The sequence below is a fragment of the Charadrius vociferus genome, unplaced genomic scaffold (genome assembly GCF_000708025.1).
Source record: "Charadrius vociferus isolate BGI_N301 unplaced genomic scaffold, ASM70802v2 scaffold186, whole genome shotgun sequence".
Lineage (NCBI taxonomy): Eukaryota > Metazoa > Chordata > Aves > Charadriiformes > Charadriidae > Charadrius > Charadrius vociferus.
Window position 1 is genome coordinate 485,769 of NW_009648793.1, and position 24,457 is coordinate 510,225.

Genomic DNA, 24,457 nt, shown 5'->3' on the forward strand with positions numbered 1-24,457 from the left:
CAACCCCAGTTCTCCCAGCCTCTCCTCATATGGCAGGCTTCCGGTCCTTTGATTATCTTGGTGGCAATTCTATGGACCCTCTCCAGCCTGTCCGCATCTTTTTTGTACAGCAGGGACCAAAACTGAACACAGTGTTCTGGATATGGCCTGACAAGTGCTGAGTAGAGCAGGAGAATGACTTCTTTATCTCTCCTGGTGATGCCTTTGTTGATGTGATCCAGCATCCTGATGGCTTTCTTAGCTGCAGCAGGACACTGTTCACTCCTATTGAACTTGACCACCACAACCCCCAGGTCCCTTTCCACAGAGCTGCTCCCCAGCTGGTAGATCCCAGCTTGTGCTGCACTCCTGGATTACATTTTCTCACATGCAAGACCTTACACTTGTCAAACTTCATAAGGTTCTTGTTAGCCTGCTCTTCCAGCCTATCCAGGTCTTCCTGCAGGGTGGATCTCCCTTCTGAAGTGTCCACTTCCCCACTCAGTTTGGGGTCATCAGCAAACTTCATCAGGGTACGCTTAATCCCATCATCCAGATCACTTATGAAGATATTAATCAATGTTGGGCCCCATATTGATCCCTGGGGGACCCCACTTGTGATAGGTTATCAGTCTGAAAAGGAGCTATTTACCACCATCCTCTGGGTGTGGTCTGTCAGACAGTTCCCCACCCACCTCACAGACCACTTGTCTAGACAACAGCTCTTTACAATGAAGTGTAGCTGCTATATATGATAAGCATACATTTTTCTACATGAGTTTTATAGAATAGTAGTGTCTGAATCTAAATTGTATGACACATTTTAGAGTAATATACACAGTTGTAAAGAACCTAACATGAGGTATTTAACCTTTTACTTATATTCCTGCAGCTCTATTAAAATGACTAATATTCACTTGCTATCTCTGAAGAGGACATTTCACCAGGTTTCAGCTCAAAAAATATTCATAATGTGGAAACAATAGCTGGAAGCTAATTCTAATGTATTCAGTGCGATTCGTCTTAAAAGAGCATACAGTGAATATTTCCATTGAAATCAATCAAGTATGTGGGCATGTATTTGGGGGAAAAAAATTACATTATTTGCAAGTCTAAATGAAGCAAAATTTATTTACAGCTTAGGTTTCGTATTTATTCCTACATCAGGAAGAGCTTAGCCGTTATTTATAAATTGTGTAATAGTTCATCCTTACATGACTGTATTGTGCTCCTGGTATTACAACATGTCTCTTTGATCTTTTAAATTGTGATATAAGGCCATTCTGCAGACTGCTGAACTTCTGAGAGGGGACCTCCCACACTCAATGTCCAATTATACCCTTCTCTGGTTAAAATTTGTGTAAAGAAATTCATTGTTTGGTTCTAGAGATATAACTAAAACCAGTTTATAGTTGATTCAAAATTGAAATGGGAAATATATTTGATATATCATTATATGCAGTTTTGTTCCTTATGTGTAGGTGAAATAAAATGAAGGCGGCTATAATGCCATAGTTTCTACTCTGCTCTCGGTTGTCTCTGAACCAGCAGAAGGTTTCATCCTCTAATCAAGTAGAACAGGAAATTGTCAGTACTCACATAGGAAAAAGAAGTTGTTTCCTTTTTTGTTTGTTTTGGCCTAGAAATGAAGGTTATCAAAAAGTATTACACTGTAGATTTACGGATGTCTGATCTGAAGAGAATAAGATACTCCTGTCAAAGGCACATTTGACTATAGCCCCAGAGATGAAAGGCAAGTGACTAATCATCTGAGTTCATTGCCTCAGTTCATTTTTTTAACTATTAGAAGAGAAGCTGAACAGCGTAAAAGTAATATCAAGGATGAAGGTCAGCTGGGATATTGTTGTACCAACACTTATAAAGAAGGCAACTCCAATATATTTTTAAAAATCAAAGAAGCTTTTATACAGTCACTGATAAAAGATGCCAAAGTGCTGTAAGTAGCAGATTTAAAGTGACTTTTGCTTGTCATGATTAAACCCAGCAGGCATGCTTGTTTAACAAACAGTATCTAACTCCTTTTGTGTGTAATTCTTGGAGACACATAATGCATTTGCCATCACAAAGAAATGCAAGAGCTTTAGTATCATTCACGTAACAGATCACATTAAGGAGATGCTTATAATGGAAGGATTTTATGTGACTGACCGAACCCATTGGAGTGGGGCCCCAGACTGCTGTTAGCTGCTGTTCTCCTCCAGCTTTGAGACATTCCAATGGTAATAATGAATCAGATTAGTACACAGAGAAAGTATTTTATTTTTAAGAAAAAGAAGGAAAAAAAAAGACTGGATTTTGAGGAAATAGTTCTTAACTCACCCTTCCGTTTTACTGTGTCCCTACTGAACAGAGATGCATAAGTAATGTTCACTTTCATTTGTTCACCTCAGAGATACAAGAGGACAAGCACTTTTTTGCTGTTTAGTTTATGCAGGAGTAATAAAACCCTATTACTCAAGAGCAATGCTCATAGCACAGAAAGTCATAAAGGGCACTCTCAATAAATTAAGCAAACAAATAAAATGGCTTTCCAAAAATGGTTCTCAGAAGTAGTTCTTATGTGCTATTCTGTCTTTGTAATTTGCTGTCACTTTATATAAGGCTTTCTTTGCTTGACTGCAGACCATATGTTTCACGCCCAATATGTGCATTAGAGAGCACTGTGTTTCATCTGTCAGATTATTTTTCTTTACGGATTTTTACTGCTATCCAGAAATGTATGTGATAAAACAAAAGTGTGTGTCTTAAGCTAAGATTTGTATTTCACAGGGACTATTTGCATGCTATCTGTAAAATTGTGTCATTTAAATATTAAAAACATATGCTAAATAATCTAGTTCAGATTTTAACAGTGGATATTCCATCGCTTGCTTCTTGAGATGCACACGTGTAGTAATACACATTTCAGTGTTCAGAGCAGGGATTCATGTCCACTGCAGCGCGTTAGTCTCTTAGCTGCCACAGTTGTGCTAATCTGTTTCAGAGGCATATGTGTTTGCTCACTAGTTGTTCAGTGAAAGTAAATTAGATTGTTAGTTCTGCTTCTGGATTCTACTCTCTTTTCGTGCTGTGCATTAATTCTATTAACACACCCATTGAGAAACTTTGTGCCAAGATGAATATCAAGCACAAATAAAAGATAGTTCTTCAGTTCATTAAATAGGTGATAAAAAGGCAGACTGTGTGGTAGGCAGTAACAGTGGGACACAAAGTAAACAGACAACGTTTGTCTTGGCAGACTACTAGCTGATACTGCAATCTTTAGACAGTCTTTCCAATTTATCATGATAAAATTTGTCATACAGATCTCATAAAAATCAAGGCTACATTTACAAAACTTGTGAGACACAAAAAGGGTATCCTTTTGATGTTTAAAGCTTGGTGATTGCCTCCATGCTCACACACTCTCATATTGCTCCCAACGCTCTCAGTAACTGTAAATGACAAGAAACAAACCAACTGTCCAACTGACCCCCAGATCACACTGATCCAACATTCAGGATGGGGTAGAAAACATGGTCTGTGAGCCAACCTCATATGTGCTGTACTCACATTCCCTGACAAATGAGAGGTGGCACACCCACCATGCTTAAGATATTCACAAGTTCCTGTTATTCAGCCTTGAGCACATAATAAAGCCATAATTCCTGACCAGGAGTAGGAGCACCTAGTCAGGTGACCCCTGAGATGAAGGAAACAAGGTAGAGTCTCTACAAACTGCTCTGGTAGGCTGCATCCATCCTTGAGACTGTTGGCTATATTACACTTCACATTCTGTAATGGGGGAAAAAGGGGCACACACCTTTTACAGCAATTCAAGAACTTTTTAGCGTAATAAAAATTTAAAAAATATAAATAAAAGACAACATTTATTACAATTAGTCTGGTACAGAATTCACCATCCAAATTATCCAATCAATGTAAAACAAGTGTTAATGATAATAGGATTAAAAACTGTTACATAAAAATTTCCTAGTGTATCCGTTTTCTTTGGTATTATGATTACTGTAGAGATCACAGTACCAGTACTCCTCAAGAAGAAAGGATGAGATGTTGTATCACGTTGCTAGCATTCCAAATTTTTCACCAGGATGACTATGATATTGATGGTGGCATTTTCTTTTTCCTCAGTCCAGGATTCACTAGAGACTATTTGTGTGGTTTCTAATGCAATTTTGCGCCTTGTTTTTTCTTCCCAGGTCTATAGGTCCACATTACAGCTGAAGTTACTATGTATGGTATATCTTATATGTGCTAGACACTTGGTCTTTGTTCATTTTGTTACCCTTAAAAGCTGCTTTGTCCAGACTCCATCTTTTTAAATGACTGCTGGATGAGTTGCTTATATTTCCAGTGTCATCCAGTGTCATCCTTTGCCCCTTCAATTACCATCCTATGCCTCCACTTGCACAGCATCCTCTGTCTCCCCTTTCATGGGGCAGCTCTGTGCACCCTGGTTTACAAACCTACAGCTACTCCTGCTATAGGGTAAATATGCAGAAACTCAAGAACAGAAAGACTTTAAAACATCCTTTCAAATTTTGGACTATTTAAGTTATAAATCAGCCCTCCAAAAAGTATGTTCTAGAGGTTCTAGATCTAAAGCATAAAATCAGAAATGCCAATATAAATATTAATTGTATTAATGCTAAAGTACCAATGTGATATTATGTCAATTATTGGTAGCCTAGTATGTGAAGTATTTTGTGATCTTCATAGCTGTGCAAGCTAAGATAAGCAATCACCACATTAACAGACAAATAGCTTATGTGCACCCTCTGTACAGAGGGAAACAAACTGTGATGAATAACAGGTTTGTAATATTCACAGAGAAATGAGTCAGACCAAAAACAAAATAGGCAAAATAATTTTATCCAAATATTTTTCTTTATTTTTTTTTCCTCAAAGGAAAGAAATACTGCTTCTACACCCGTGCTTCAGAAAAGGTTGGAAAAGATGGGAGAGAAGGGAGTTTCCACTCCTAGCCATAACTGAAATTAAGAAACTGTTTTTCTTCCTGTGGTTGAGAAGATGCCATGCCTTAAAACACACTTTGCACTATTGAAAAAAGCACATTGCCCTGTTATGTATCATTCTTTAAGCAAGACAAATTGTAAAGCTACAATCTAGCCCAGTCCATAAATTCATATGTGTATGTTTCATGTGTGTGTTTCATGTGTACCTGTTCATATGTGTATGTGGATAGAGTTACTAATGAAATCACAGAGGAAAAAAAAAATAATTAAAAAAGCTATTTTAAAAAGTGGGTGATGAAGGAAGAAAGCAACATCTACAACACCCCTAAGAAGAGAAAGAAACTGAAGTCAAAAGACAAAATAATTTTACTTGTGGAATACCCACTTTAAAATGTAATGACTTGCTACAAACGGTAACATCTGGTTCTGTGCAAGAGCAGATTAATGTGCATCCCTTGATATCTTCAGAGCAGGTGTAACAAAATTGAAGAGAAACACCAAGGCCAGATTATTTCTGTTTGATATTCAGTTGTGCCTGAACCTCAAATTAGGTCCGCTTGATGTGCAATGAATTCCTGATGATGTCTGAAAACATAAAATAAAAGATTAGTTTTAGTGTAATTATCTCACGTTTCAGTTTCTCAATAGTATTGCAGGAATTCTTACTTGTACATCACCTGTTATTTCCATTTTCACCTGCCATCCATTAACATTTGGTTCACAATTGCAGAGGAGCTAACATTTCTTTCTGGGGAAGTAAAGCAGGGAGGGAAGTGCTGGAGAAACACACATTAGCATATCACTGAGCTAGTTTGTTGTAAATGCTAATAAAGATCAAGGTGTTTGGGTTTTTTTCCTAAAAAAAAGTCTCAGAATAGTCAGAGTTGCAATGTTTGTAAAGACCTGTCTTACAACGTGCTCATCATTCATGGTGATCTTCCACCAGCTGCAGTTACTATGATCCGCCTTGCAGATAACTAGCCCATGAAGAAGATGACTACTTAGCAAATACAGAGAAATAGATCTTTTGAATACACTTGGCAAAAAACGGGAGCTAGGAGAGGGAGACAGATCATCTTTTGCCTTTGTTATTTTCAACAGAAAAAGAAAGAAAAAAATGTCACTTTTCAGAGGCTTACAATCACCTGTATAAAGGTTGAAAAGTGCATTGCAGTGTTCCTTTCATCTTTTTGGGAATGAACACTCGTGGCAATAACATAACATGAAGTATTGCAAGAAACTATAAAGAAAAGTCAATATTATAATTGAAAGGGAAGAGACTTAGCAGGGAACCAATATCAAAGATGTAAGGTTTTAAATTATTAGTGCTAGAAGCATAGAAGTGATGCTGATCTGCAGACAGGCCTTTAGTTGAACAGTACATTCCTCAGAATGTAATGGAAACAAGAACTGAGTATCTGAGAAAAAATGAACATGCTGAACTAGTGCTTTTATTGTATGTCACCTAACCCTCAAACCACTAACAGGTATTGCTTTATTTTTGCCTCAACCTCTGTCACATAAGTTCAAAAACCAAACCAGGTATATTCCTGTGGATGGCTGCCTGAATTTATGCTTTTAGTCATCATTGCTTTCCAGAGCTGACCCCAATGCACGAGCTGATCTGTAATGAGATGCCAAATCAGGCATTTTTGTATCTGCAAAATTGCACTCTGTAAATTTTGCACATTACAATAAATTGAAATTGCCACTGGAAAAAATAAGGCCTATGAACACAAGATTAATTAAAGTATTTTTGTGAATATATACTGTATAACTACTGTGTCTTTAAGTCACTAAATAAAGTCACTAGGGAGAAAAGAATAGACATCAATTTGCTAAAGAGACTGAATTAGACTCATACTGCTCATAGGAAGATATCATTACAAATAGAAGATAGAGCCACATAAGTAACTTCATTTGTTTAATTCCTTCTGTTTTCTAGTGATTCTCCAGCAAAGAGTAATTAAAAATAAACAAATTAAAATAGAAGAAGATTTAAAATACAAGTAAAAAAAAAAAAAAAGGCTTGAAGTTTTGAAGTAAACTTTGAAGTTTTCCCTTGTCGTCATTGGATCTACAATTTTTTTTTCACGTGGTCAGAATTCAGTACTGTGTACACAGAAGAATAGATGGAATATCCACTCTACTTGCTTAGTACCTCATTTATCTGTTACAGGTGGTACTTGTTCTTTTTCAGAGTTACAAGTACTTCAACAAATAACATAATTGTGAAGCTCAATGCTACTTGTGAATCATTTCCCTTTCAACTTTTAATCTTCTTTAACAGATAACAGAAGCATAGGGAACAAATGCAATGCTGGCATAACAAGATGACACTGACATCAGTTCCAATCCCACAATTCATGTCGACAAGCAATGAAGTTTCTTTAATATTGCGAAGTGACAGAATTACACTTGGAATGAACATTGTCACAACCGCATGTAGTTGTTGCTGTGTTTTCTTCAAATGCATGAAAAAAAGTATTCTGCATTGTCTAACATGTTTTTCCATGTAATAATCTTAAAACAAGAAAATAATAATAACAAATATTTTTCTTATGTTTAGCAAATTTTACCTTATTATAATGTACCTTATATATAATTGTTTGCCCGGTGGCCAGGCTTTTTCAATTAAAATTTATGTTGGAGTAGGTTGTCACTTTATGGTAAGAAATACATCTGATCAACACAACCAGTTGACATTTACTATCAAAATCCTTTCAGTATTTGAAACATTATATCTTGAACTACTGAACAGGTAATAATAAGCTCATCTAAGGAAGCATAATAAATAATTTTATTACATGGCTTTACAATAAGCTCTATAGTATATAGGTACATTATCCTTCTACAAAATGTCACATTTCAGAAAGACAGAACATTGCACCTTGGATTTTATAGGTCACAGTGAGGTGACAAAGGATTTCAGGTGTATTTTTGTGTGCACATGAAAACAAACTATTTTTTGTATAAAATTGCATGTATTATTTGATCTGATTCTTACACAGCATTAGTTTTCCCTACTTAATTTCTACTAATCCTGATTTAAATAGAATACTGAAGAGGGAACGAATATATAAGGCACTTTTTTTTTTTTCATACAACAGAAAAGTCCTGTATTTGTTTCCAAATTTTGTTTATTAAAAAATAGTATTTATTTTTTTTTGTAGAAGCATTTCATTTGATGCAGGTAAGGGCTGAGTTTTCAAATATGACATGAAAACAACTGTCATGGAGAAAGTACATAACCTTATTTTTTAGGAAATTGGTTTTGAATTTACAGCATTACTAAAACCAGAAATAGGTGAACTCTAGCAACAGAGAAGACCTTGACACAAATGGCCTTACTGAAATAATGTAGAATGTCAAGATTTGGTACTGTAATATCTGAATGTGTGTGTGTATATATATCTCAAACAGCAGTCAGTGCATTCCTTTTCAAAATATCTAATCATAGAACATTTTGGTATATAAAATATAACATATCGTGGTAAAAATCTCATTTGAAGAATGCCACTGCACATATTTATAGAAGTAATTGGCCTGGTCAGGGAAAAACGGAGTTGAGGGAGATCAAGAAGTAAGTAATTAATAAGTCTAACAACATTATAGAAATAGATGCACTAGTTAAGTATTGCCAGGGGACAGGTTTAGGAAAGTAAATATTTCACACGTTAAAAAAAATTATTTCTATGGTACAGAACAGAAGACTAAGGACGTGATTCAAAGAAGCAGCTGTGTTCAAGACACTAAGTAATAACTTATGGATGATGTAGACAGACAGATAGATAAATCAATCAAATCATTGATTGGTTCTATACAGTTGCAATAATTACCCAAACAAACAGTAAACATTTGTCAGAAATTAAAACTTTATATTACTTCATGGTGGATATTCACTTTAACGTCCCAAAGGGAACACTCTCCTAAAGAGAAAGGACACTGAAATGTCCCCTTACAAATATACCCTCTGATTTCCAATTAAGGCAGGAAAATATGTTTCCAAACACCATATTTTGAAGGAGAACTTTCTACAAGGAGATATTTCCAAAACATATCAGATATAAGTTCTGATAAAATGTGTGCTTTGAAAGGCTGTGAGGAATGAATTAGGGTACAGGCTGATACTTTAGGCAAATAACTTTTGCTGTTGTTTGGATCAGCCACCATTTCTATTAAGCATCTGCAAATGACATCCAGGAGTATAATTCCCTGCCAGTCAGTCTTGTTGCTGCCTGCAACCACTTGCCAGAAATCTGTTTCTTACATTAAGAAGTGGTATTTTTTTTCTTAAAGTCTTGTCAGTTATTATGCTGATGAAAAAGACTTTCTTCCCGAGCTCCACTGACAGACCAGAATAGAAAAGATGATTCTACAAAAACGTATATAATTCCATTTTTACCATGTCTCTTTAATATTTGATATTTATAAACTGTAGCTTAAATAGAGGACTTCACATGACACATTGTGTAGGTTAACTTGGTCATGTAATTAAAAAAACCACCTTTAGTCAGTGTGTGTGGCATTGATAGGAATCAGAGCATGCCAAAAAGGTCTCTTCTTCCCCAGATTAAAAAAGGACCTTCTTTGGGCATGATTTTTTTTTTTTTCTCATTTAATGTTCCTGGAAACCTTTGTGTATCAAGTTGCTTACAGCTTTCAAAACAGTGGAATGTTTCCCTGAAAATTCTTTAGTTGGAAATATCATTCATAAGACGTTGCAGCTCTGACAAAAATATTTTAGTTCAGAGTGGGGCTTTGTTAAATTTATGCTGATGTGTACTGATATCATGAGGTCATCTCCAAGTCTTGAACTACCTGTGTTTCACTCTGATTATGGCCTGAGAAGTGTAGATATGCAGGACAGCTTTGCAAGTTCTGAGGTCAGCTTAGAGCTGCTGAAGAGGAGCCACACAATAGATCTTTGCTAAAATAGATAGTCATAACGTTTAATCCAGGTGACCTAATAAATACCTGGTAATTACCAGAATAATTATAAGAAAAAGTGAGCATGGCGGTCTTATAGCACAGCACGCTTTTTGTGAAACGGAAGAATATTTGTTTGTCAAACACGTATGCTATTCATATAAAGTATTTTTTCCTTGAGATTCATATACATTTCTGCTTTGGTAAGGTCTCAGGTAATGATTACAGATTAATGGGAAAAAAAAACTTTCTAAATATTTTATAACTTAAAAATACACAGGATGTAATACTTCACCGTTGCGCAAAAAAATGAGAGAAAAGCTGTTCTATGAGAAGAGACACTGTAGAGCAGTAAATTAAAAAAAAAACCCTTATGAAAGTAGCTATACAACAAGAATATCACTGGCTGTACTGCCTAAGAACTGATGTCTACACATTAAATGAAGTAAACATGCAATCAATGAAAAAGCAATTAGCTATTTTACTTGTTTAATTAATGTTCTTAAAGGCTTCCTCATAACCGTCTAATCTTCCATGGTTTTGCATCATGCAATCTCTTCCCACCATACATTTGCAGAAGAATGTAGCCATATATTTAGGTGTTAGTTCTACGGTGACACCTTATGGAACTGTTTTAGTCTGTTGAACCTGATGATATTAGGCAGAAGTGATAAGAACAAGCTTTAAAATGCTTAATGCTGCTACTAGGATTTCTAATTTTATTTTAAAAGTAGAAACTATCAAAATGCTATTCTAATACTTTCTGCTCCATTGATACTTGATGCAAAGCTCTCTATTGTGTTAATCGTAGGATATATTTTTAAAGACACATTAACATAGATCTTAAGTTGCCAAGATGGAAGAAGCAAACCTAAAAAAGTGAAGAGAGCAAAGTTTCAAATTTTTAAATGGAATGTACTAAAATATTTTTTAAATTAATTGAAAACATGTCCTACCAGAAATTTTCGGCAATATTAGAAGCTTAGTGATTACAAGTTGTCTTCAGTGTTAAATAAGCAGAAAATGGGTAAAACCAAAAAAAGGCAAAGAATCATAAATCTTTTCTGTATTAAAAAAAAAACAAACTAAAAAACCAAACAAACCAGCTCCTCAAATAGACAATAGTAAACTATTTCTGTTGAATTGTTTCTGTCTTGAAACAGCCTTTATTTGAATCCCCAGTCCTACAATTTCTAGACATTGATCACCTCTTCATATATGTTAGAGTTCTTTAGAGGAGATAAAGGCCCAAAATATATCTTTGTTATTCTGGGGTATTCATCTTCTATTAATGAAAATTAAGGACAACCTCTATGTAAGTACAAAGGATAACATTTTATCATAAGAAATGTTTTGAAAATGTCCCTAAGTTGTAATACAGGACATATATTTCTTCCAGAATTATATTGTATCTTGCTTAAAATACACCCCTGATTCAGTACAGAGTTTTTAAGTGACATTTCTTATTAGTGTTAGGGAATGCACTATGTCTGAATATGTGTAATCATTCATGAATATATAGATACTATATATGTATATGTCTATACATGTGTTTACATACACTCACAGTATCAAAATTACTAATAGTTTGAAGTTCAGCTTTAAAAGCTTTAATTACTTCATACAGAGCACTAGACATTTACAGAAGGAAATAACTCTTTCCAGTACCGTACTGAAGTAGGATTACATACTGATGGCGGGTTGACCCTGGCTAGCAATTAAGCATCTACCCAGCTACTCTCTCATTTCCCCTTTGTAGCAGGATGGGAAACATAATTAAAAGACCAAAAGTGAGAAAAACTCCTGAGTCAAAAACCGACTATAAAAGTTAAAGTGAAAGAATAAGGAAAGAGGAAACAAACAAACAAGTGAAGTGGTGATCACCTCCTACAAGCAGACCCATGTCCAGCCACTTCTCTGAGCAGTGGCTACCTTGGAAAAACTACATGTTTTTATTTCTAAAATAGCCCAGTTTTTATTTCTAAGCAAGATGCCGTATCGTATGGAATATCTCTTTGGCCAATTTGGGTCAGCATCCTCTTGCCTCCTCCCAGCCTACTTGCTGGCGGGGGGGACAGAGTGAGAAACAGAGGCGGCCTTGGCACTGTGCAAACACTGTTTAGCAACTGTTAAACCATTAGTGTGTCATCAACACTGTTTTGGTCACGAATTCAAAACAGCATTGTACGGGCTGCTGTGAATGAAGAAAGCTAACACTATCCCAGCCAGACCCAGTACAACAGAACGTACTTTCTTCCTAAATGAGATTTACTTTTATGACAAAAGAATTTGCAATTATCTCCTTTTTGAATCTTTCATATTATTATAAGTTGTCAATTTACTTAATACTTTTCCCTTTGTGTAAATATCAGAAATTTTTAATGAGAATTGTGACAAAGTTGAAAAACATTATAAACAGTTTAAATCAATGAAAATCTCTTTGTATTTCTAGCTTAAAACCTTTGAAATTGCAGTTGTACAATCTAGAGCTGATACAGAAGTAGCTTTTCAAGCATGAAAATTGCTCACAGGTTTTTTTCAGCTACAGTTAATAGGGATAACTTGTAGTTGAGAACATGCCTCAATATTTCCATTTATTCGGGACTGACAGAGTGAAACACCTCAGTCACAGAATTTCTTAGCCAATAAGACAAATTCAATGAAAAATGTTGTTGCACCAACTTTAACTTAGTCAGATGGCAGATTACAGTGTCATTTGTTGTGTAATAAAACATAAGTGGCCTCAGTATTTACTGCGATACAATATTTGTTTTCATTTTCTCTTTTTTTCCGGGAAAAAAATGCACTCCCTATGGGGGTGTTTGTGGCTTTGTGGGGGGCTTTCTCATCAGCATGTGCATTAGGTGATTTAGGAAGCAGCACAAGTAGACATAAAGCTGGAGCATCCACATTTCCAACACAGGTGTGTACAAGTAGGAGACCTCATAAAATGGGGGTTCTGCTTGAAGCCCATGTGTTCTGTGAAAGCACATGTGTGCATGTGTGTGCTTGTGTGTGCATTTCTTGATCAGTATTTCCTGGGATTATAGCCGGGTGTTTAGAAATTTACTAACACTGTATTAACATTTGAGGTGTTGTGGTTTGTCTGTTCTATTACTGAAATTGATCCTGAGTAAGTAGTTCACTGATTGCCAGTTATTTATGTGCCATTAACAAATTAATAAATGGCTTCAATCCTGAATTGATTTAAGCTATATGAAGTGAGTAGCTTTTTATTAAGGAAGAAAAATAGTAAAAGAACTTGTGATTTTCACAGTTCAAGCATCAGTGGCCAGAGAAAAATATCTTCTTTTCAGTGAAATACTTATCTTTTTCTCCTTTTAAAAACATTCTTGTTTTTATTGGTAGGTATTACCACAATATTTACTTAACTGAACAGTGTGAGAGGATACAGGTAGCACTGATAGTACATTTGTTTCTTCCATAGCAGCAACTTAGTTTTCTAGAGAGCCACAAAACAAGCATCAAGAGTTTTGTTTCTGAAAACTATGCTAAAATTATTTTTGTGATCCACTTTATCTGTCTATTGTCTTATATGTGACAAGTCACTATAAACAGTAAAGAAATACCTTCTTAAAGAAATGCTTACGAAAATTACTGACCCACACAAAATCCTTTCTTATCATCAGATGTTTAAAAAAAAAAATCCTGACAAAAATTACATTTCTGAATCTTTTACCTGAGTTTTGAAAGGAACATTACTATTGTAGTCATCACTGAGGAAGTAATGTCCACTTAATACTGTAATATCCCACTACAGGTTGTGATCCTTTTGTTGTTCTGCACTTATGCACTAACAATATACCTGGACACTATTATCCACATATCACTTATGTTAAAAGATTGCATCTCTATTGTAATCCAACTTGAAATTAATTTAGTTAAACCACAGATGCTATGTAAATATATTTCAAATGTACCTTTTTGATTTTCAATGGTAAAGTCATTGTTATATAACATCTTGGGGGGAAAAAAACCAACACACTAAAACCAACACAACCTAACCAATCAAGTAAAAAATTAATATTCTTTGATTTTAAATATGGTATAAAATGTAAGCAACTGCTGTTCGCAATTGTATGTTCATCTTAAACAACACTACGTTTTGAGTTAAATGAAACAGTTGTAAACATAGATCGCTTTGTGTCTCAGCAATGCCTATTCAGGACTGAATACTAACATCTGTTCTTTCAGTTATTCTCAGAGCTTTACATCACTCTGTCAAGGTTTCTCTTTGTGCTAGTCTCACAAGAGGCTTTGGAAAATTGTAGGATGCATACTTGTTTCCAGTGCTTAGAGCTGTAAATTGCATGCATAGCTATTGTACCTCAAAATAAAGAATATTCACTCTCACACATGGACAATATTTTCAAGTTTACTGTAAGTGGGCCATTATAGGGAACCATTTCTTCTTGTATTCCTTTCCCTATCTGGGTTTCAGAGTGAACCTACAGTCATTATATATTTAAAAGTCAATAGCTCAAACATGAAACACCAATCATCTTTTTTGTATGTAATTCAATAGCTCCCCATCAGAAAAATACAGAAGGAAAAGATTTGGGGTACTGTGGTTCATTTTTGCTAAGCGTGCTGAATTCTACACTGAAAAAGTCTATTGACAGCTAGTATTGCACTGCAAAGGCTGAACTGATTCACCAACACCATGTCAACCCTGTCCAAACTCTTATATTCAGGAGAAATACATAAGAGAGAGTACAATCCTTACATCAGAGAACAGGCAGTCATTTAGATTAGGAATTCAAAGAAATAAAAGATCATCCCTTAAACTAATTGTGGTTTGCAATTAGTATTGCATTATACATGATAGAAATCTAGTTTTACTTGAAACTTTCCTATTTGATGGAATTGCCTGCATTCTGTTAGGGTGTCAGGATGTCTGCTTTGTCTCTGTTGAAAGATCTTTTACTGGTGGCAGGAAAAGCACCCTGACTCTCTCCTGGTCACAGAATAAAGTTAGCCATATAAATGATCAGATCAGCAATTTATCTTCCTGCTCAAAGCTGCTATGATCAGAAACAGAACTGCTTGAGAGGAACCACTGAGCAGCCTCAATTACATGGTTTGTTTTACCTTACATATTCCCTTCTCTCCACCCTAAATAAACAGCTATCCCTCTCCTTGTCCACTGACCTTTGTTTTTCTGATTTTATACCCTGCATTAGTCACAAACTCCTAGTAAGCCAGCATTCCACCATGCACTATTTTTCACATCCTTCTCCCAGGATTCCACTTCAGCATCTGTTAAGTCTGATATCTATCTCCTGTTTTTGTCTTACTGGTTTAGTCCCAGGTCAGTGGACAACCACTTTTCCCCTTCTATGATCTATGAGTTTCTCATGTTATTATCCTTCAAGTTTAATTTATGGTCATGTACAAGCATTCTTGTCATATTAAAGTCTAAGTAAGTGTTTACTTGCATATCAAGAGAATGGAAGAAATCTAGTAGAAACACGAGACATTGTACATGAGAAATAGGTACCATCTCCCCCACTTTTCCTAGCTTTCCTCTGGCTTACTGGTTTTGCTCTAGTCACCATCACCTTCCAGCTTCACTCACACTACCTTAGTCTATGTGCCCGTGTATGGAAAGCTGCTTCTTTTTCTGTGTCAGACACATCTCTGCCTCCATTTTTATGGTGCTTGACATAGTTGAGATTTCTGTTTAAATTTAAAATTGTGCATCTTCTGAGGTGATCATGAATTGAAAAGAAAATAATCTCCAGCACCTGCTACAGCTCATTTTATTTCTCACTCCCTAAAAAATGAAAATAGGTATTTCAATTACTTTTTTCTTTTTTTTCATTTTCATAACAGTTCATGGTTTCATCTACATGACAATGCCCATTTGAAGACCACAGGAACCCACATTTTCCTTCAGGTCTCCTCTAGTTGCCTGAAATACCCCATATTTAGCCCTCATAAATCTATGACACTTTCTACCTTTTAACCCCAGATCACATTATTGGCAAAAATGGAACACATCTCAAATGTGGAGACAAGAATTGTTTATTGTCAGCCTAAGTAAAATTCTTAACAATCTAACCAAAATACAGCAAACAGTTACCCTTAGTCCAACTTCCTCTTTTCTCTCCAGTTCCCTTCCAGAAGCTCTCCAGGACCTGAGGCAATGGAGGTGGCTCTCCCCAGGCAGAATGGGGCAGCAGGACTCAGCAAGTTGTCTGCAGCCTCAGGGCTCTGCAAGGGGAGGTCAGTTCATGGAGGGAGGTCCCACCTTCCTCCTGAGCCCGTAGGTCCCGCGTATGGTACCATCTGGCTCCCAGCTGAAGTCTAGAAGCTGTTAAAGAACCAGCCTCAACAGGCAGAAAAGAGCTATGTTTTGCTGTGCCATGATTTAACTGTGGGAGGCATTCACAGAGCTTCACCTCAAGCGAGACAGTGGTCATTTGGCCACCAGACCATCGTGCAAACAAGCTAAAACCAGCTCAGGCCAAGGCAAGCCCAGACCTGCCCTGAAACCCTGTGCCTGGTCATTGCTAGTAAAAGACTATGTCCTTCTATATTTTGACAGAATATTGACTGCAGTACTCAGTGTACTCACATGTGTAACAGCACGACTACTAATGCCTAGACTAAAACAGGAATGAAACTGCAGCAATAGAGACTTTCAAATAAATATAATTACAGTTAAGTCACTATCATTGTTAATTAGTTGTTAAACAATGAGATGCTGATTAAATAAAGGCAAGACAACTATACCACTGAGGAAGGAAGAAGAAGAGCAATATACCAAGGGTTTCAATAAATTGTTCCAGAAGTATAATAAAGACATTCAAAACCCGCCTGGACACTGTCCTGTGCAACCTGTTGTAGGTGACCCTACTCGGGCAGGGGGGTTGGACTAGATGATCTGCAGAGGTCCCTTCCAACGCTGACCATTCTGTGATTCTGTGATAACCTGCAATAATAATAGAATTAAGAAAAACAGTCTTATCACTAATGGTGGCATAGCATTCTCTAGATATGCTATTACCTCCCTGTATTAAAACACTGACGAAGAAATTTATTTGGCAATTCTCCAGAAAGTACTGTATAAATCATTTAATCCATAAACCAATCATCTACTATAAAAATATGCGATCTTTTCTTACATTCTTACCATTATGCCCAAACGCAAACATTTGAACCTCCTTTTTTTTTTAATTTTCTTCCTTGAAAATAGACATAGTTTTTGGAGAAAGGAAGGGAGAAAAAAAGGCTTTCTATTATTTATTGAAATATAGGAAATCAATGTATTTTTAAAACTGAATTTTAAGGGCTTTAAAGAATAAACTCAGAAAATACTTTCCAGTGGTAAACATTTGTATGCGTTGGTCTGCAAAGTAATTTTTCTTGCTTAAATAAAAGTCCTTAGCATTTAATTTTTTTTAGATAACGATGTGAATACAGAAGTGATTCACCTACCACAGTCCAGCTGGTTGAAGATTAATGAGTTGTTTCTTTGGGTTCAAGCTTTCCACTTGTTTCAGCTACACATTAGTGGTGCAATTAATTTTACAACACTAGGGTTTTGTCGTCCAACACTTCCTGTGGAATTTTGCTATGATAAGTGTTCTTTAATTAAACCTTTAAAATGTCACCAATGTTGCATACTACGGCTGAAATACAAAAATACCTCTGAGGTCCACCATATCTTTAGTATTCGGTGGGGGAAGTACTAGGACAGACAGATAGCCTCTAGGTTGAAGACTTCTAGTGTGTTTGGCTTGAAAATGCTGCAAATATTTAATTAAGAGCTTTTTACACTTTGACTATGAAAAATTAGGAATATACGGATTATCAAGGTGAAACAAAGTAAGGGTTCGTTCAGCCCAGAATATCATCTCCCATATTCTTAGTGTTGGAGACTATCAGATACTTCAGATTTCAGCTGGAAGTCTAAGCATAGGACTATTCCTGTTCTCACTGTGGTATTCTTTGGAGGTGGGAGCAGAAATTAAATCTCCTTCTGACTATGCTGTGAAGTGCATGCTGTACATACTATTCTTATATATAAAAATACTATTTTCTTTTTATTTTTTAAGGTTTATGACGTTAACCTGGATGTTATAACCATTTTCTCTTTCTTCCAGCTAGGGAAAAAGAGAATTTTCTTAGCTCTCCTTCTTTGGCCAGCAGGTCGAGGGAGGTGATTCTGCCCCTTAACTCTGCTCTCTTGAGACCCCCCTTGGAATACTGCATCCAGCACAAGAAAGACATGGACCTGTTAGAGTGGGTCCAGAAGATGGCCACAAAAATGGTCAGGGGGCTGGAATACCTCTCTTATTAGGAAAGCTGAGAGAGTTAGGGTTGTTCAGCCTGGAGAAGAGAAGGCTCTGGGGAGACCTTTTGGTAGCTTTTCAATATGTAAAGGTGGCATATAAGGAAGATGAAGAGAGAATTTTTACCAAGGCCTCTAGTGACAGGACAAGGAATAACAGTTTTAAACTAAAAGAGGGTAGGTTTAGGTTGGATCTAAGGAAGAAATTTTTTGGTGTGGTTAGAAATTAGAATAAGTTGCCTGGAGAAGTTGCAGATGCCCCATCTGTAAGAGAACCTAAGAGTCTCTGTAAGAGACTGAGAACCTAAAAGAGTTATTTCTCGGCAGAAGAAAAAGAGATGTTGTGGTTAGAAAGGAGGATCTTGCAAAGGCTAGGTAGCACCTTTCTGGGGCCAACATCTTCACCTTGGCTGACTATCTGAGTCAGCATTGCACCTGTGTTTTGACAGTGAGGGAGGAGGGAGATCAAAAAAACACGAGTACCTCCTCCCCAGCCCCCCTTCTAGAAGGCCTTAGAACAGCAGACTGTGCATGTGTAAGAAACTGAAGGGGTTAATGACGACTAGCACAGAACGCAGACGGCATGTCGGAGGATAAGCAGTTCTGTGTTGCTGTACAAAGACAACTCCAAAAAGTCATACAAGAGGCTCATGACTAATCAAGAGTTACATAAATCCTCAAGGGGCATGACTGGTGTGATCAAGTGGCAGGGACTAGATTATAAAAGACACAAAGCCAGGGATCTGCATCTGCACCCACCATGTGAAGGAACCCAGACCTGAGACGTCACTGGAACCCAGGATGGTGATCTGGACATTTTCTTTACCTCTATCCTTCTATCTTCCTTTCTTTCTCTCTTATATGTTACAAGCTGTTCAGCCTTTTATAGATAACAATGATTAAATAGTTTCTGGCAAGATAGTCTGACAAAATAGCTTCTGACATCAATAAAACCTTGCAACTGATCATTTGGTGTCATGTCACCTTAATTTAGCTCAAGGGTATCTCGAACATTGGCTATCTCCAAGTAGGTTGTCCAGGACAACTCTCTCCAGACCCTACACCATTCCTGGAAGTGTTCAAGATCAGGTTGGATGGGGCTTTGAGCAACCTAATGTAGTGGATGATGTCAGTGCTCATGGCGGGGGGGAGGTTGGAATAAATGATCTTTGAAGGTCTCTTCCAATCCAAAACATTCTATGGTTCTGTGATTTTATGTTTCCTTTTCTATTTCAGCATTTGATTACAATGTTTAAAATATTGAGTACCACCTTATTAAATTATTTATTTTAATATTTCCTCCTTTAAATAATTTAACTTAACAATGTTTTTCTTTGGATAGAATAGCATCAGCTCAGTAAGTAATTGAATCCATTCCTATTCTAAGAACCCTCGACTAACATGTTTGGTTACATATTAAAGACGGAATATGCTGAATACCTGAAATAAAATTTCTGTACAGCTCATTGCACTTTGCACTCAAAACAAATTTGTTGCATGATGGGAGATCTGTCTTTCCCAGCTCACTTCTATCAAATATGTCTACCACTCGTTAACCTAGTGTAAGTTGACATGCATTATATATGAGGTGTAGAACTGTTGTTCTTCTGATGTAGAAGTGAAACTACATTAATCCATGTTACTCGCTCCATAAAAACAAATGTATTAATATTAACAGTCCATTTCCTTTGTCTCCCAACAGGACTTTCAGCATAGGCACTTTCTCAGATTCATTGTCTGGGGAGTTTAGGTAAGAAACTCATATCTTGGAATTCAATGGCATGTAAATACTACTACACCCGTGAAACAATGGTAAAAACATCACCTTCTATGGCAAAGTAACCTGCTTGGTTGATGGGGGTTGAGCAGTAGACATTGTCTAACTGGACTTCTTCAAGACTTTTGAGTCCCTCACAGCCTTCTCCTAGAAAAAATGATGTGTTACCATCTAGACAAGTGGTCTGTGAGGTGGGTGGGGAACTGTCTGACAGACCACACCCAGAGGATGGTGGTAAATAGCTCCTTTTCAGACTGATAACCTATCACAAGTGGGGTCCCCCAGGGATCAATATGGAGCCCAACATTGATTAATATCTTCATAAGTGATCTGGATGATGGGATTAAGTGTACCCTGATGAAGTTTGCTGATGACCCCAAACTGAGTGGGGAAGTGGACACTTCAGAAGGGAGATCCACCCTGCAGGAAGACCTGGATAGGCTGGAAGAGCAGGCTAACCAACAAGAACAAGTGTAAGGTCTTGCATGTGAGAAAATGTAATCCAGGAGTGCAGCACAAGCTGGGATCTACCAGCTGGGGAGCAGCTCTGTGGAAAGGGACCTGGGGGTTGTGGTGGTCAAGTTCAATAGGAGTGAACAGTGTCCTGCTGCAGCTAAGAAAGCCATCAGGATGCTGGATCATATCAACAAGGGCATCACCAGGAGAGATAAAGTCATTCTCCTGCTCTACTCAGCACTCGTCAGGCCACATCCGGAACACTGTGTTCAGTTTTGGTCCCTGCTGTACAAAAAAGATGCGGACAGGCTGGAGAGGGTCCATAGAAGGGCCACCAAGATAATCAAAGGACCGGGAAGCCTGCCATATGAGGAGAGGCTGAGAGAACTGGGTTTGTTCATCCTTGAGAAAAGAAGGCTTAGGGGAGACCTCATCACCATATTCCAGTACTTAAAGGGTGGCTACAGAGAAGATGGAGGCTCCCTTTTTACAAGGAGTCACGTGGAAAAGGCATGGGGTAATGGGCACAAGTTACTCCTGGGGAGATTCCAATGGGACATAAGAGGAAAATATTTCCCAATGAGAACAATGAGCCATTAGAATAATCTCCCCGGGGAAGTGGTGGATCCCCCAACACTGGACACTGTTAAGATTCAGCTGGACAGGGTGCCGGGTCATCTTGTCTAGACTGTGCTTTTGCCAAGAAAGTTTGGACCAGATGATCCTTGAGGTCCCTTCCAACCTGTTATTCTATGATTCTATTTGAAATATGGTAAAAATGGAGAAAATGTAGACCTAGTGCACAAAACATTATCTTAGGCTGGAGCTGTCTTAAAATGAAGTACAAGCTTTTCATATTTGGCTGCTATTTGTATTATTTCTACGGCAGTTGGATGCACTTCTCAAACAAAACAATTGCTAACACATCTAGATTTCCAAATCTCTTGTCAATATAAATACTTGAAAAAGAAGAGTCTAAAATAAGAAATCAGGTAAGAACTATGAAATCTTTGAATAGATTACTTCTATCCAGACAGGTGATTTCTAATCTTTCCTCATCCTGACTGTAGGCTCCACATATCTATTCTGTTCTCAGTCACAAAATACTCAAGCTTCAAAAAAACCCTTCTTTGAAGTAAGCCTTTGAGATAACTAGAATAACTAACTTTGAGATGGTTATTTGGTCACTGAAGAGAGCAAAGTGGTCACATTCTTTTTCTTATGCCTTCTTTTTCTTTAGTCTGTTAATATTTCAAAGCTTGAAATACTCTTCTTTTTGTAACTTATTGAGTGAAAAATTCATGGCTTTCATTTGAATGATATCATTAGTCATATAAGAAAAAAGTGACTAAGACAAAAAGAGAGGCAGTTTCATGGGGAATAAAAAGTCATTATATCCGACTCACAAACTTCTTTAATCCAAAAGAGTACCTACAGTACCCTACAGAAATGCTTGTGAAGTGCTCAGCCCAATCAAATCTCCCCATGGTTGTCCTTTGAATTCTTTATTTCTAGCTTCTGTTGCATGCATATTTAATCAGACTCCTTACTTTTGTATATGCAAAGGAAATTTTAAATAAAATATGCTCTATAGAAAGGAAAAGGATCCATTAGCTCACTTCCAAAGCAGATGATTAAAAATTCAGAAAACACCTCATCTGAAATAGAGTTAATTCTAATAGTGTCCTATCAAAAAGATTCACTACCACCACCTTGTGCAACAGAAGTGACTCAAAACAACACATTGCATCCCATATCTCAATATTTAACTAATAAGAGCAGTTTTATCACAGAATTAATAAATATTTTACTCACATGCTAATTATCCTCTGCAGATTACGCTTTATCATTCATAGCTGGTTTAAAAAAGGAAATGAAAGATAATATAGAAGGTATAAACTTGACTTCTAGTATCAAGGTGATTTTAAAAGAACTATATACCTTCATCACCAGATTGATTTGCAGACCAGAGTCCTCCCTAAATCTTCACAAATGTATCAGTGGGAAGTCTTTATCCATCCTGTTTAAATCAAGTAAAAATGGAATCCCAATTAACACTTCTTCTGTTTCACAGAAACTTGAATAGACTACAAGGAATCATCTGGGGTATTGTCCATCATTTTCTCTTCTTTAAGCCTGCACTAAAAAACATCTTTCCAGGTTCTGAGAGATCTTCAGATCATATATCATCTTCCATCAAATTCCTTTGTTTCTTAATGGGCACTGGAGGGTGATAGGGTAGTGCTGTTTGTCCCAGTTTTCTCAGGTATTTTGCCTTTTAGCTATAACTATTAGAGGTCAGAAAAGAAACTTCCTCTTCATCTGGCTACTGTCTGGGCTTTCCTCTGCCTTCAGCAGTTTAGAAATTTAACTTTGAGAAGACAGAGCCATATCTAATACTTCTCTGACCATGCTGTCACAAATGTAAGGGCAAATATCCATGAAAGACTCTTGCTGTGCATCACTGAGTACCACCGACATTTACAAATTAGGAAGATGGTTAGGTCCTGGTTCTAGAGAGGAGGGAAGATAGAAATATCTTAGTTGTATACAGGGATTGAGGTACTCATCATGACCTTCTCTCTTCTGGATTTGGAAACAACATGTAAGTTTCTTGCAGCTGACAAATCCTCTGGCTACAGAGAAAGGAATGGAATAAAGGCATGATTTACTTTGCCTTTGTGGTAAAGATTTATTGATGTTGGACCAACTTGCACTAATACTGATAATTTTTATTAATGAACTATTTATTCACTAGGCATTCTAAACCACACCAGTTGTGTCTGTTTCAGGTTCCTGGCATGCTTACATTAATCAATAATTAAATTATCTCTACTTTATTTAAACATCTGAGTCATTGCCACCATTTACAATTTATTAGACTAAACATTGTATTACATTTTTACAGCTTTTAAAGGTTGTGGTGTTCTTTTTCTGTTTCTTTGTTTTTTACAGTGGAGAGTACTGGCATATTAGGTATCCTCAAATCCCTCTTGAAGGTAAATTAAACTGAAGCTGGCTTGAAGGTAACTATTTTCACAATGGCAAATTTTTTTCTAAGGCTTAATTCATTGTCCATTAGTATTTGATATTTAGAAAAAAATATTTTTCTTTTAGGTAAGAAAAGTATCTCAGAGCCATCACATATTGTGACTGGCATCTACTCTTGACCTGCAAATCCATAATTGCATTTCAGCTCTCTACTGAGGAGCTCCTTTTCCACTCAGCTAAGGCTGTTGTGACCCATGTATTTATTTCTTAAGATGAAAAGTTTTTATTAAATGGGATAGTTCTTATATAACAAAAGGAAGTCTCAAAAAATTGTACACTGAATCTTGGCAGACATTGAATACAATTATTATTATATTTAACTTATTTTAGTTTTCTTAACTAAACTCCATTGCTCTTTAAGGAAGAGCACCTCTCCTATGAGTACAGGCTGGGACAGTTGGGGTTGTTCAGCCTGGAGCAAGGTTCTGGGGAGAGCTTATTGCATCCTTTCAGTATCTGAAGGGACCCTATAGGAAAGCCGGAAAGGGACTTTTTACAAGGGCATGTAGTGATAGGATGAGGAGGAATGGTTTCAAACTGGAAGAGGTTACCTTTAGAATAGATATCAGGAAGAAATTTTTCACTGTGAGGGTGGTGAGGCACTGGACCAGGTGGCCATGGGAAGTTGTGGGTACCCCATCCCCGGAAGTGTTTGAGACCAGGCTGGATGGGTCTTTGAGCAACCTGGGCTAGTGGGAGGTGTCCCTGGCCATGAGGGGGAGGTGGAACTAGATGATCTTTAAGGTCCCTTCCAACCTAAACCATTCTATGATTCTGTCATCACACAACTCATTTGTACTTTTTTTTTTTTTATTATTTGATCAATTAAAGAGCCTTGTAATCCTGAAGATGAACCCAATAAACAAAAAACTCTTCAATAATGAAAATAGAACTGTCTTAGACTACCATATTCAGCATCTGTGGGAATAGCATAGTGGATTCCACATT